The 11,707-nt window shown below is 40.4% G+C and overlaps 1 pseudogene; it reads left to right on the top strand.

Moving 5' to 3' along the window:
- The first annotated feature begins 586 nt into the window (after positions 1-586).
- LOC119525306 lies at positions 587-1,945 on the top strand (annotated as a pseudogene).
- The last annotated feature ends 9,762 nt before the right edge of the window (positions 1,946-11,707 follow it).

Below are 11,707 nucleotides of genomic sequence, written 5' to 3'. Positions count from 1 at the left end.
TTCTTGACCAAAAGGGGGATGTGAAAGGAAATGAAATAAGTTTCAGTGGCTGAAAGATTCCAAAAGAGCCAAGAGGTCACTCTGATGGGCACTCTTATGCACAATACAGACAACCCTTTTTAGGTTCTAATGAATTGGAATAGCTAGCAGTAAATACCTGAAACTATCAACCTACAACCCAGAACCCATGAATATTGAAGACGATTGTATAAAAATGTAGCTTATGAGGGTTGACAACATGATTGGGAAAGCCATACAGACCATACTCCCTTTTGTCCAGTGTACGGATGGACGAGTAGAAAAACAGGGGAAAAAAAAAGTCACCTGGTGTTCTTTTTTACTTTAATTGTTCTTTTTCACTTTAATTTTTATTCCTATTATTTTTGTGTGTGTGGTAATGAAAACGCTCAAAAATTAATTTTGGTGATGAAGGCACAAATACATAATGGTACTGTGAACAACTGAAGGTATGCTTTGTATGACTGCATGGTATGTGAATATATCTCAATAAAATTAATTAAAAAAATTTCAAGTGGGCACCAAGGAGAATTTTCTGTTTATCAACCTCAACTTCTTCTCAGTGAAAATGAAAGAGGAGCAGTGGGCTTCCAGTGAACCAAGCACATCAGGTTTATCAAGAACCTCAGCTAAGGGCACCAAATGAAAAAATTCCATGAAAGATGGCAAAGCTTCCTGTCTGCAAGAGAATGCACCATGCAACCACAGCCCCAAATCTCAGAAGAAGATAGCAACCCCTCCATTACCATCTAAACTGCCACCAGTCAACCTGCTGCACCAGGACATCCTGTGGCCCTGGTGCCATCAATTAAAGCTGAGCACCAAAGACAAGAAATTAGAAGCATTTAAGTGATGCTGTGAACATACTTGCCCAAACCAAAAGGGTATTCCTGTCACAGCAAAGGAGGCAAGATCCTGACACAGTCTCAGAGAAAATCAATGGGGGGGGATGCCTCTGGAACATTCTGATAAAAGAAGATGTTGTGCCTGTGTTATGTCCCCCAGAAAAAGCCATATTCATTAATGCAATCTTGTAGGGGCAGAGGTATCAGTGTTGATTAGACTGGAACCTTCTGATTGAGTGTTTCCATGGAGATGTGACCTGCCCAACTGTGAATGACAACTTTGATTAGGGTGTGACCTGTTGATTGAATGTTTCCATGGAAAGGCAGCCCTGCCCATTCAGGGTGGGTCTCGATTAGTTCACTGGAGTCCTATAAAAAGAGCTCACAAACAGAGGGACCTCAGAGCAACTGAGAGTAACATTTTGGAGATTGCTGCAGCTAAGAGAGACATTTTGGAGGTTGCCATTTTGAAACACAACCTGGGAGCAAAGGAAGAAGATGCCAGCCACGTGCCTTCTCAGACAACAGAGGTGTTCCAGATGCCATTGGCCATTCTTCTGTGAAGGCACCCTATTGTTGATGCCTTAGCTTGGACATTTTTATGGCCTTAGGACTAACTTTGTAAACAAATAAGCCCCCTTTATAAAAGCCAATCCATTTCTGGCATTTTGCATAATGGCAGCATTAGCAAACCTGAGCAGATGTCTTCTGAGGGCACTGATGCTCCGGAAGTGGCTCCTCCCCCCTGAGAAGGGAGTATCTGCCCTTAAAGAATCTAGTCTATTTGAAGGAGTGAATGCAGTTGTGGTGACAACTTCTGCCCGGGAGGCTGTGTTGGCCAGGGCCAAGAGGATGGATAAAGGGGAATTGCCACAGGAGGTGTATGGTGTCAGGTAGTGTGTGGCAAATGGAAGAAGTTTCCTTGCAAACACAGATGGTTGGGTTCACCTGCAATTTCATGCTGGACAAGCCTAGGTCCCTGAAAACCAAGGTAGAGTGAGTGCACTCTTCTTGTTACCTGCCTGAAATTTGCCACCCCGACAGCTGGAGGACAATATATTGTGCCCCGAATGAGTTCCTAGGAGCAAGGTCTTAATGAAAAGCCACCAGTGAAATTGCAATAGCAAGAAAAGGGCACTTCCATGATTGCAATTAATGGTGGAAAATGTCCAAAATTGACTCTATGGTGCCACTGACCGCCAAGCCCAGGACCTCACCATGCCCGCCATGTTCCCTGCTTACAGGGCACACAAACTGGTGTGCTGCAGATTTTACCCTCAGAATCCAACAGTGCCTGCTCCTTTGTGGGTTGGGATATAGGAGACTTTTATGTTTAAAACTGGGGAAAAAAAACATTTTGCAAATTACTATTTGTTCCAGTTTAATAGGGTGAAAAAGTTGTCTATACTCCCAAATATCTTCCTCCTGAAGTAGAACTGAACAAAACAACTCTTTTAAGGGGGTTGTTCTTCAGCTGAGCATTGTGGAGTTGAGTGAAGAGATGACAGAAACTTCCTCTTGTACTGGACTTCTAGCTTCAGTATACTGACTGCTTTGGAAACTGATCCTTTTTAATTGTAAGTTTAGTGAATTCAAACTGTTGAATGTTTTAAGCTGATGAGAAAGCTGTTATTGCCCCCCGCCCTGCCAAAAACATGATTCTTAATATACAAGACAGCATTTTTCAAAAAAGTTATTCTTTAAGCTTCTGTGATTTGGCTCTGGGATTAAGACTGTCTGTCCCCAGTCTTTATATATTGAATCAGAAATTTATATATAAAATAATTCAGTACCCATTGTATTTAGTGGGCCATACTCATTGCATGTAAATTGTTAATGTTATTAGTTCAAAGATGTATTAAGGCAAAAAGCATGTTTTTTTGTTTTGTTTTGTTTTGTTTTTGCATGATTCATTTTTAATTGCTCACCTACTAAGTTTATGGTCATGTGAATTTTGGAAAGATCTAAAGCTTTTTGTTTGTCCTGTGATTTCTATATGGCAGTTTCCATGTTTTATTATGAGTTGGGGAGTTGTATTTTTATTTTACTCTAATGAAAATATAAAAAGTAATGCAGTGGAGGGGGGCGGGGCAAGATGGCAGACTGGTGAGCTGTATGTTTTAGTTACTCCTCCAGGAAAGTAGGTAAAAAGCCAGGAACTGCGTGGACTGGACACCACAGAGCAATCTGTCTTTGGGCATACTTCATACAACACTCATGAAAACGTGGAACTGCTGAGATCAGCGAAATCTGTAAGTTTTTGCGGCCAGGGGACCCGCGCCCCTCCCTGCCAGGCTCAGTCCCGGGGGAGGAGGGGCTGTCAGCTCCAGGAAGGAGAAGGGAGAATTGCAGTGGCTGCTCTTACCGGAAACTCATTCTACTGATTCAAACTCCAACCATAGATAGACTGAGGTCAGACACCAGAGACTCTGAGAGCAGCCAGCCCAGCAGAGAGGAGACAGGCATAGAAAAAAAACAACACGAAAAACTCCAAAATAAAAGCAGAGGATTTTTGGAGTTCTGGTGAACACAGAAAGGGGAAGGGCGGAGATCAGGCCTTGAGGCGCATATGCAAATCCCGAAGCAAGGCTGATCTCTCTGCCCTGGGCACCTTTCCTTAATGGCCCTGGTTGCTTTGTCTATTAGCATTTCAATAACCCATTAGATATCTGAGGAGGGCCGGTTTTTTGTTTTTTTTTTTTTTTTAAATCCTTTTTGCTTTTTCTAAAACAATTACTCTAAGAAGCTCAATACAGAAAGCTTCAAAGAATTGAAATTTGGGCACGTCAAGTCAAGAGCAGAACTAAGAGAGCTCTGAGACAAAAGGCAATAATCCAGTGGCTGAGAAAATTCACTAAACAACACAACTTCCCAAGAAAAGGGGGGTGTCCGCTCACAGCCACCATCCTGGTGGACAGGAAACACTCCTGCCCATCGCCAGCCCCATAGCCCAGAGCTGCCCCAGACAACCCAGTGTGACGGAAGTGCTTCAAATAACAGGCACACACCACAAAACTGGGCGTGGACATTAGCCTTCCCTGCAACCTCAGCTGAATGTCCCAGAGCTGGGAAGGGGGAGCAGTGTGAATTAACAGAGCCCCATTCAGCCATCATTTGAACAGACTGGGAGCCTCCCAACACAGCCCAGCAGCCCAGAACTGCCCTGGGGGGACGGCACTCACCTGCGACATAGCACAGTCATCCCTCAACAGAGGACCCGGGGTGCACAGCCTGGAAGAGGGGCCCACTTGCAAGTCTCAGGAGCCATACGCCAATACCAAAGACTTGTGGGTCAGTGGCAGAGACAAACTGTGGCAGGACTGAACTGAAGGATTAGACTATTGCAGTAGCTTTAAAACTCTAGGATCATCAGGGAGATTTGATTGTTAGGGCCACACCCCCTCCCCGACTGCCCAGAAACACGCCCCACATACAGGGCAGGCAACACCAACTACACACGCAAGCTTGGGACACCAATTGGGCCCCACAAGACTCACTCCTCCACTCACCAAAAAGGCTAAGCAGGGGAGATCTGGCTTGTGGAGAACAGGTGGTCCGTGGACGCCACCTGCTGGTTAGTTAGAGAAAGTGTACTCCACGAAGCTGTAGATCTGATAAATTAGAGATAAGGACTTCAACTGGTCTACAAACCCTAAAAGAACCCTATCAAGGTCAGCAAATGCCACGAGGCCAAAAACAACAGAAAATTATAAAGCATATGAAAAAACCAGACGATATGGATAACCCAAGCCCAAGCACCCAAATCAAAAGACCAGAAGAGACACACCTAGAGCAGCTACTCAAAGAACTAAAGATGAACAATGAGACCCTAGTACGGGATATGAAGGAAATCAAGAAGACCCTAGAAGAGCATAAAGAAGACATTGCAAGACTAAATAAAAAAATGGATGATCTTATGGAAATTAAAGAAACTGTTGACCAAATTAAAAAGATTCTGGACACTCATAGTACAAGACTAGAGGAAGTTGAACAACGAATCAGTGACCTGGAAGATGACAGAATGGAAAATGAAAACATAAAAGAAAGAATGGGGAAAAAAATTGAAAAACTCGAAATGGACCTCAGGGATATGATAGATAATATGAAACGTCCGAATATAAGACTCATTGGTGTCCCAGAAGGGGAAGAAAAGGGTAAAGGTCTAGGAAGAGTATTCAAAGAAATTGTTGGGGAAAACTTCCCAAATCTTCTAAACAACATAAATACACAAATCATAAATGCTCAGCGAACTCCAAATAGAATAAATCCAAAAAAACCCACTCCGAGACATATACTGATCACACTGTCAAACATAGAAGAGAAGGAGCAAGTTCTGAAAGCAGCAAGAGAAAAGCAATTCACCACATACAAAGGAAATAGCATAAGACTAAGTAGTGACTACTCAGCAGCCACCATGGAGGCGAGAAGGCAGTGGCACGATATATTTAAAATTCTGAGTGAGAGGAATTTCCAGCCAAGAATACTTTATCCAGCAAAGCTCTCCTTCAAATTTGAGGGAGAGCTTAAATTTTTCACAGACAAACAAATGCTGAGAGAATTTGCTAACAAGAGACCTGCCCTACTGGAGATACTAAAGGGAGCCCTACAGACAGAGAAACAAAGACAGGACAGAGAGACTTGGAGAAAGGTTCAGTACTAAAGAGATTCGGTATGGGTACAATAAAGGATATTAATAGAGAGAGGGAAAAATATGGCAAACATAATCCAAAGGATAAGATGGCCGATTCAAGAAATGCCTTCACGGTTTTAACGTTGAATGTAAATGGATTAAACTCCCCAATTAAAAGATATAGATTCGCAGAATGGATCAAAAAAAATGAACCATCAATATGTTGCATACAAGAGACTCATCTTAGACACAGGGACACAAAGAAACTGAAAGTGAAAGGATGGAAAAAAATATTTCATGCAAGCTACAGCCAAAAGAAAGCAGGTGTAGCAATATTAATCTCAGATAAAATAGACTTCAAATGCAGGGATGTTTTGAGAGACAAAGAAGGCCACTACATACTAATAAAAGGGGCAATTCAGCAAGAAGAAATAACAATCGTAAATGTCTATGCACCCAATCAAGGTGCCACAAAATACATGAGAGAAACATTGGCAAAACTAAAGGAAGCAATTGATGTTTCCACAATAATTGTGGGAGACTTCAACACATCACTCTCTCCTATAGATAGATCAACCAGACAGAAGACCAATAAGGAAATTGAAAACCTAAACAATCTGATAAATGAATTAGATTTAACAGACATCTACAGGACATTACATCCCAAATCACCAGGATACACATACTTTTCTAGTGCTCACGGAACTTTCTCCAGAATAGATCATATGCTGGGACATAAAACAAGCCTCAATAAATTTAAAAAGATTGAAATTATTCAAAGCACATTCTCTGACCACAATGGAATACAATTAGAAGTCAATAACCACCAGAGACTTCGAAAATTCACAAATACCTGGAGGTTAAACAACACACTCCTAAACAATCAGTGGGTTAAAGAAGAAATAGCAAGAGAAATTGCTAAATATATAGAGACGAATGAAAATGAGAACACAACATACCAAAACCTATGGGATGCAGCAAAAGCAGTGCTAAGGGGGAAATTTATAGCACTAAACGCATATATTAAAAAGGAAGAAAGAGCCAAAATCAAAGAACTAATGGATCAACTGAAGAAGCTAGAAAATGAACAGCAAACCAATCCTAAACCAAGTACAAGAAAAGAAATAACAAGGATTAAAGCAGAAATAAATGACATAGAGAACAAAAAAACAATAGAAAGGATAAATATCACCAAAAGTTGGTTCTTTGAGAAGATCAACAAGATTGACAAGCCCCTAGCTAGACTGACAAAATCAAAAAGAGAGAAGACCCATATAAACAAAATAATGAATGAAAAAGGTGACATAACTGCAGATCCTGAAGAAATTAAAAAAATTATAAGAGGATATTATGAACAACTGTATGGCAACAAACTGGATAATGTAGAAGAAATGGACAATTTCCTGGAAACATATGAACAACCTAGACTGACCAGAGAAGAAATAGAAGACCTCAACCAACCCATCACAAGCAAAGAGATCCAATCAGTCATCAAAAATCTTCCCACGAATAAATGCCCAGGGCCAGATGGCTTCACAGGGGAATTCTACCAAACTTTCCAGAAAGAACTGACACCAATCTTACTCAAACTCTTTCAAAACATTGAAAAAAATGGAACACTACCTAACTCATTTTATGAAGCTAACATCAATCTAATACCAAAACCAGGCAAAGATGCTACAAAAAAGGAAAACTACCGGCCAATCTCCCTAATGAATATAGATGCAAAAATCCTCAACAAAATACTTGCAAATCGAATCCAAAGACACATTAAAAAAATCATACACCATGACCAAGTGGGGTTCATTCCAGGCATGCAAGGATGGTTCAACATAAGAAAAACAATCAATGTATTACAACACATTAAAAACTCGAAAGGGAAAAATCAATTGATCATCTCAATAGATGCTGAAAAAGCATTTGACAAAATCCAACATCCGTTTTTGATAAAAACACTTCAAAAGGTAGGAATTGAAGGAAACTTCCTCAACATGATAAAGAGCATATATGAAAAACCCACAGCCAGCATAGTACTCAATGGTGAGAGACTGAAAGCCTTCCCTCTAAGATCAGGAACAAGACAAGGATGCCCGCTGTCACCACTGTTATTCAACATTGTGCTGGAAGTGCTAGCCAGGGCAATCCGGCAAGACAAAGAAATAAAAGGCATCCAAATTGGAAAAGAAGAAGTAAAACTGTCATTGTTTGCAGATGATATGATCTTATATCTAGAAAACCCTGAGAAATCAACGATACACCTACTAGAGCTAATAAACAAATTTAGCAAAGTAGCGGGATACAAGATTAATGCACATAAGTCAGTAATGTTTCTATATGCTAGAAATGAACAAACTGAAGAGACACTCAAGAAAAAGATACCATTTTCAATAGCAACTAAAAAAATCAAGTACCTAGGAATAAACTTAACCAAAGATGTAAAAGACCTATACAAAGAAAACTACATAACTCTACTAAAAGAAATAGAAGGGGACCTTAAAAGATGGAAAAATATTCCATGTTCATGGATAGGAAGGCTAAATGTCATTAAGATGTCAATTCTACCCAAACTCATCTACAGATTCAATGCAATCCCAATCAAAATTCCAACAACCTACTTTGCAGACTTGGAAAAGCTAGTTATCAAATTTATTTGGAAAGGGAAGATGCCTCGAATTGCTAAAGACACTTTAAAAAAGAAAAACGAAGTGGGAGGACTTACACTCCCTGACTTTGAAGCTTATTATAAAGCCACAGTTGCCAAAACAGCATGGTACTGGCACAAAGATAGACATATAGATCAATGGAATCGAATTGAGAATTCAGAGATAGACCCTCAGATCTATGGCCGACTGATCTTTGATAAGGCCCCCAAAGTCACCGAACTGAGCCATAATGGTCTTTTCAACAAATGGGGCTGGGAGAGTTGGATATCCATATCCAAAAGAATGAAAGAGGACCCCTACCTCACCTCCTACACAAAAATTAACTCAAAATGGACCAAAGATCTCAATATAAAAGAAAGTACCATTAAACTCCTAGAAGATAATGTAGGAAAACATCTTCAAGACCTTGTATTAGGAGGCCACTTCCTAGACTTTACACCCAAAGCACAAGCAACAAAAGAGAAAATAGATAAATGGGAACTCCTCAAGCTTAGAAGTTTCTGCACCTCAAAGGAATTTCTCAAAAAGGTAAAGAGGCAGCCAACTCAATGGGAAAAAATTTTTGGAAACCATGTATCTGACAAAAGACTGATATCTTGCATATACAAAGAAATCCTACAACTCAATGACAATAGTACAGACAGCCCAATTATAAAATGGGCAAAAGATATGAAAAGACAGTTCTCTGAAGAGGAAATACAAATGGCCAAGAAACACATGAAAAAATGTTCAGCTTCACTAGCTATTAGAGAGATGCAAATTAAGACCACAATGAGATACCATCTAACACCGGTTAGAATGGCTGCCATTAAACAAACAGGAAACTACAAATGCTGGAGGGGATGTGGAGAAATTGGAACTCTTATTCATTGTTGGTGGGACTGTATAATGGTTCAGCCACTCTGGAAGTCAGTCTGGCAGTTCCTTAGAAAACTAGAGATAGAGCTACCATTCGATCCAGCGATTGCACTTCTCGGTATATACCCGGAAGATCGGAAAGCAGTGACACGAACAGATATCTGCACGCCAATGTTCATAGCAGCATTATTCACAATTGCCAAGAGATGGAAACAACCCAAATGTCCATCAACAGATGAGTGGATAAATAAAATGTGGTATATACACACGATGGAATACTACGCGGCAGTAAGAAGGAACGATCTGGTGAAACATATGACAACATGGATGAACCTTGAAGACATAATGCTGAGCGAAATAAGCCAGGCACAAAAAGAGAAATATTATATGCTACCACTAATGTGAACTTTGAAAAATGTAAAACAAATGGTTTATAATGTAGAATGTAGGGGAACTAGCAGTAGAGAGCAATTAAGGAAGGGGGAACAATAATCCAAGAAGAACAGATAAGCTATTTAACGTTCTGGGGATGCCCAGAAATGACTATGGTCTGTTAATTTCTGATGGATGTAGTAGGAACAAGTTCACTGAAATGTTGCTATAGTATGTAACTTTCTTGGGGTAAAGTAGGAACATGTTGGAAGTTAAGCAGTTATCTTAGGTTAGTTGTCTTTTTCTTACTCCCTTGCTATGGTGTCTTTGAAATGTTCTTTTATTGTATGTTTGTTTTCTTTTTAACTTTTTTTTTCATACAGTTGATTTGAAAAAAGAAGGGAAAGTTAAAAAAAAAAAAAAAAAAAGAAAAAAGACAAACAAGGAAAAAAAAAAAACAAAAAAAAACGATGTAGTGCTCCCTTGAGGAGCCTGTGGAGAATGCAGGGGTATTCGCCTACCCCACCTCCATGGTTGCTAACATGACCACAGACATAGGGGACTGGTGGTTTGATGGGTTGAGCCCTCTACCATAAGTTTTACCCTTGGGAAGACGGTTGCTGCAAAGGAGAGGCTAGGCCTCCCTGTATTTGTGCCTAAGAGTCTCCTCCGGAATGCCTCTTTGTTGCTCAGATGTGGCCCTCTCTCTCTGGCTAAGCCAACTTGAAAGGTGAAATCACTGCCCTCCCCCCTACGTGGGATCAGACACCCAGGGAAGTGAATCTCCCTGGCAACGTGGAATATGACTCCCGGGGAGGAATGTAGACCCGGCATCGTGGGATGGAGAACATCTTCTTGACCAAAAGGGGGATGTGAAAGGAAATGAAATAAGCTTCAGTGGCAGAGAGATTCCAAAACGAGCCGAGAGATCACTCTGGTGGGCACTCTTACGCACACTTTAGACAACCTTTTTTAGGTTCTAAAGAATTGGGGTAGCTGGTGGTGGATACCTGAAACTATTAAACTACAACCCAGAACCCATGAATCTCGAAGACAGTTGTATAAAAATGTAGCTTATGAGGGGTGACAGTGGGATTGGGAATGCCATAAGGACCAAACTCCACTTTGTCTAGTTTATGGATGGATGTGTAGAAAAGTAGGGGAAGCAAACAAACAGACAAAGGTACCTAGTGTTCTTTTTTACTTCAATTGCTCTTTTTCACTCTAATTATTATTCTTGTTATTTTTGTGTGTGTGCTAATGAAGGTGTCAGGGATTGATTTAGGTGATGAATGTACAACTATGTAATGGTACTGTAAACAATCGAAAGTACAATTTGTTTTGTATGACTGCGTGGTATGTGAATATATCTCAATAAAATGATGATTAAAAAAAAAAAAAAAAAAAAAAAAGTAATGCAGTGGAAAAAAGTGGTAGAGTTGGGAAGTTTGTAGCCATCATTTTATAGACTGGTTTGGGCAAGAAGCCTTAACAAATATTAAAGCTGGAGAGGAAAGTTTGTTGAGGGGCAGGATGTTTACCGTCTCAACCGTGAATCCTCACAAATTGCTCATTAGCCATCAGAGGAAACGGAAATGCAGAAGCCCAGCAAGGAGGTTGAATCCGAGTACCACCAAATAACCAGGCTGTCAGGAGGTACAATTTACTAAACTTTTCTGTGCCCAAATTTCCCCTTTTGCAAAAAAGATACAGAGATAGTGTGATGGTTAGTTTCATGTGTCAACTTGGCCGTGTGATGGTGCCCAGGTATCTGGTCAGGCAAACACTGGCCTAACCATTACTGCAAGGACATTTGTAGCTGGTTAGTAAACCAGAAGACGGGTTTATTAAATCATCAGTCAATTGACTGCAACTGTGACATCAATGAAGCGTGTGTCTTCTACAAGGAGAGAATTCGATCAGCTGGATTTAATCCAAGCAGTTGAAGACTTTTAGCAGAGAAAAGGAGAGAACTTTCACTTCTTCTTTGGCTAGCCAGCATCTCCTGAGGAGTTCATCGAACACATTCATTGGAGTTGGCAGTTTGCTGCCTGCCCTACGGAATTTGGACTCGTGCATCCCCACAGTTACATGAGACATTTCTATAAAATCTTATCTTTACAGTTATCTCTTGTTGGTTCTGTTTCCCTAGAGAATCTTAACTAATACAGGTAGTATCCCAGGGTGGATGTGAAGATTAAATGAATCACAACACAACTGAATGACATCTCAGCTTTTGCATCTATACAATGTGGCTAATTTCAATACCCACTTTAGAGGGGTTTTGTGGGGATAAAGTTACTTTATGTGAAATAGTAGTG

The sequence above is a fragment of the Choloepus didactylus genome (assembly GCF_015220235.1).
Source record: "Choloepus didactylus isolate mChoDid1 chromosome 25 unlocalized genomic scaffold, mChoDid1.pri SUPER_25_unloc1, whole genome shotgun sequence".
NCBI lineage: Eukaryota > Metazoa > Chordata > Mammalia > Pilosa > Megalonychidae > Choloepus > Choloepus didactylus.
This window is presented reverse-complemented; position numbering and strand designations above follow the sequence as displayed.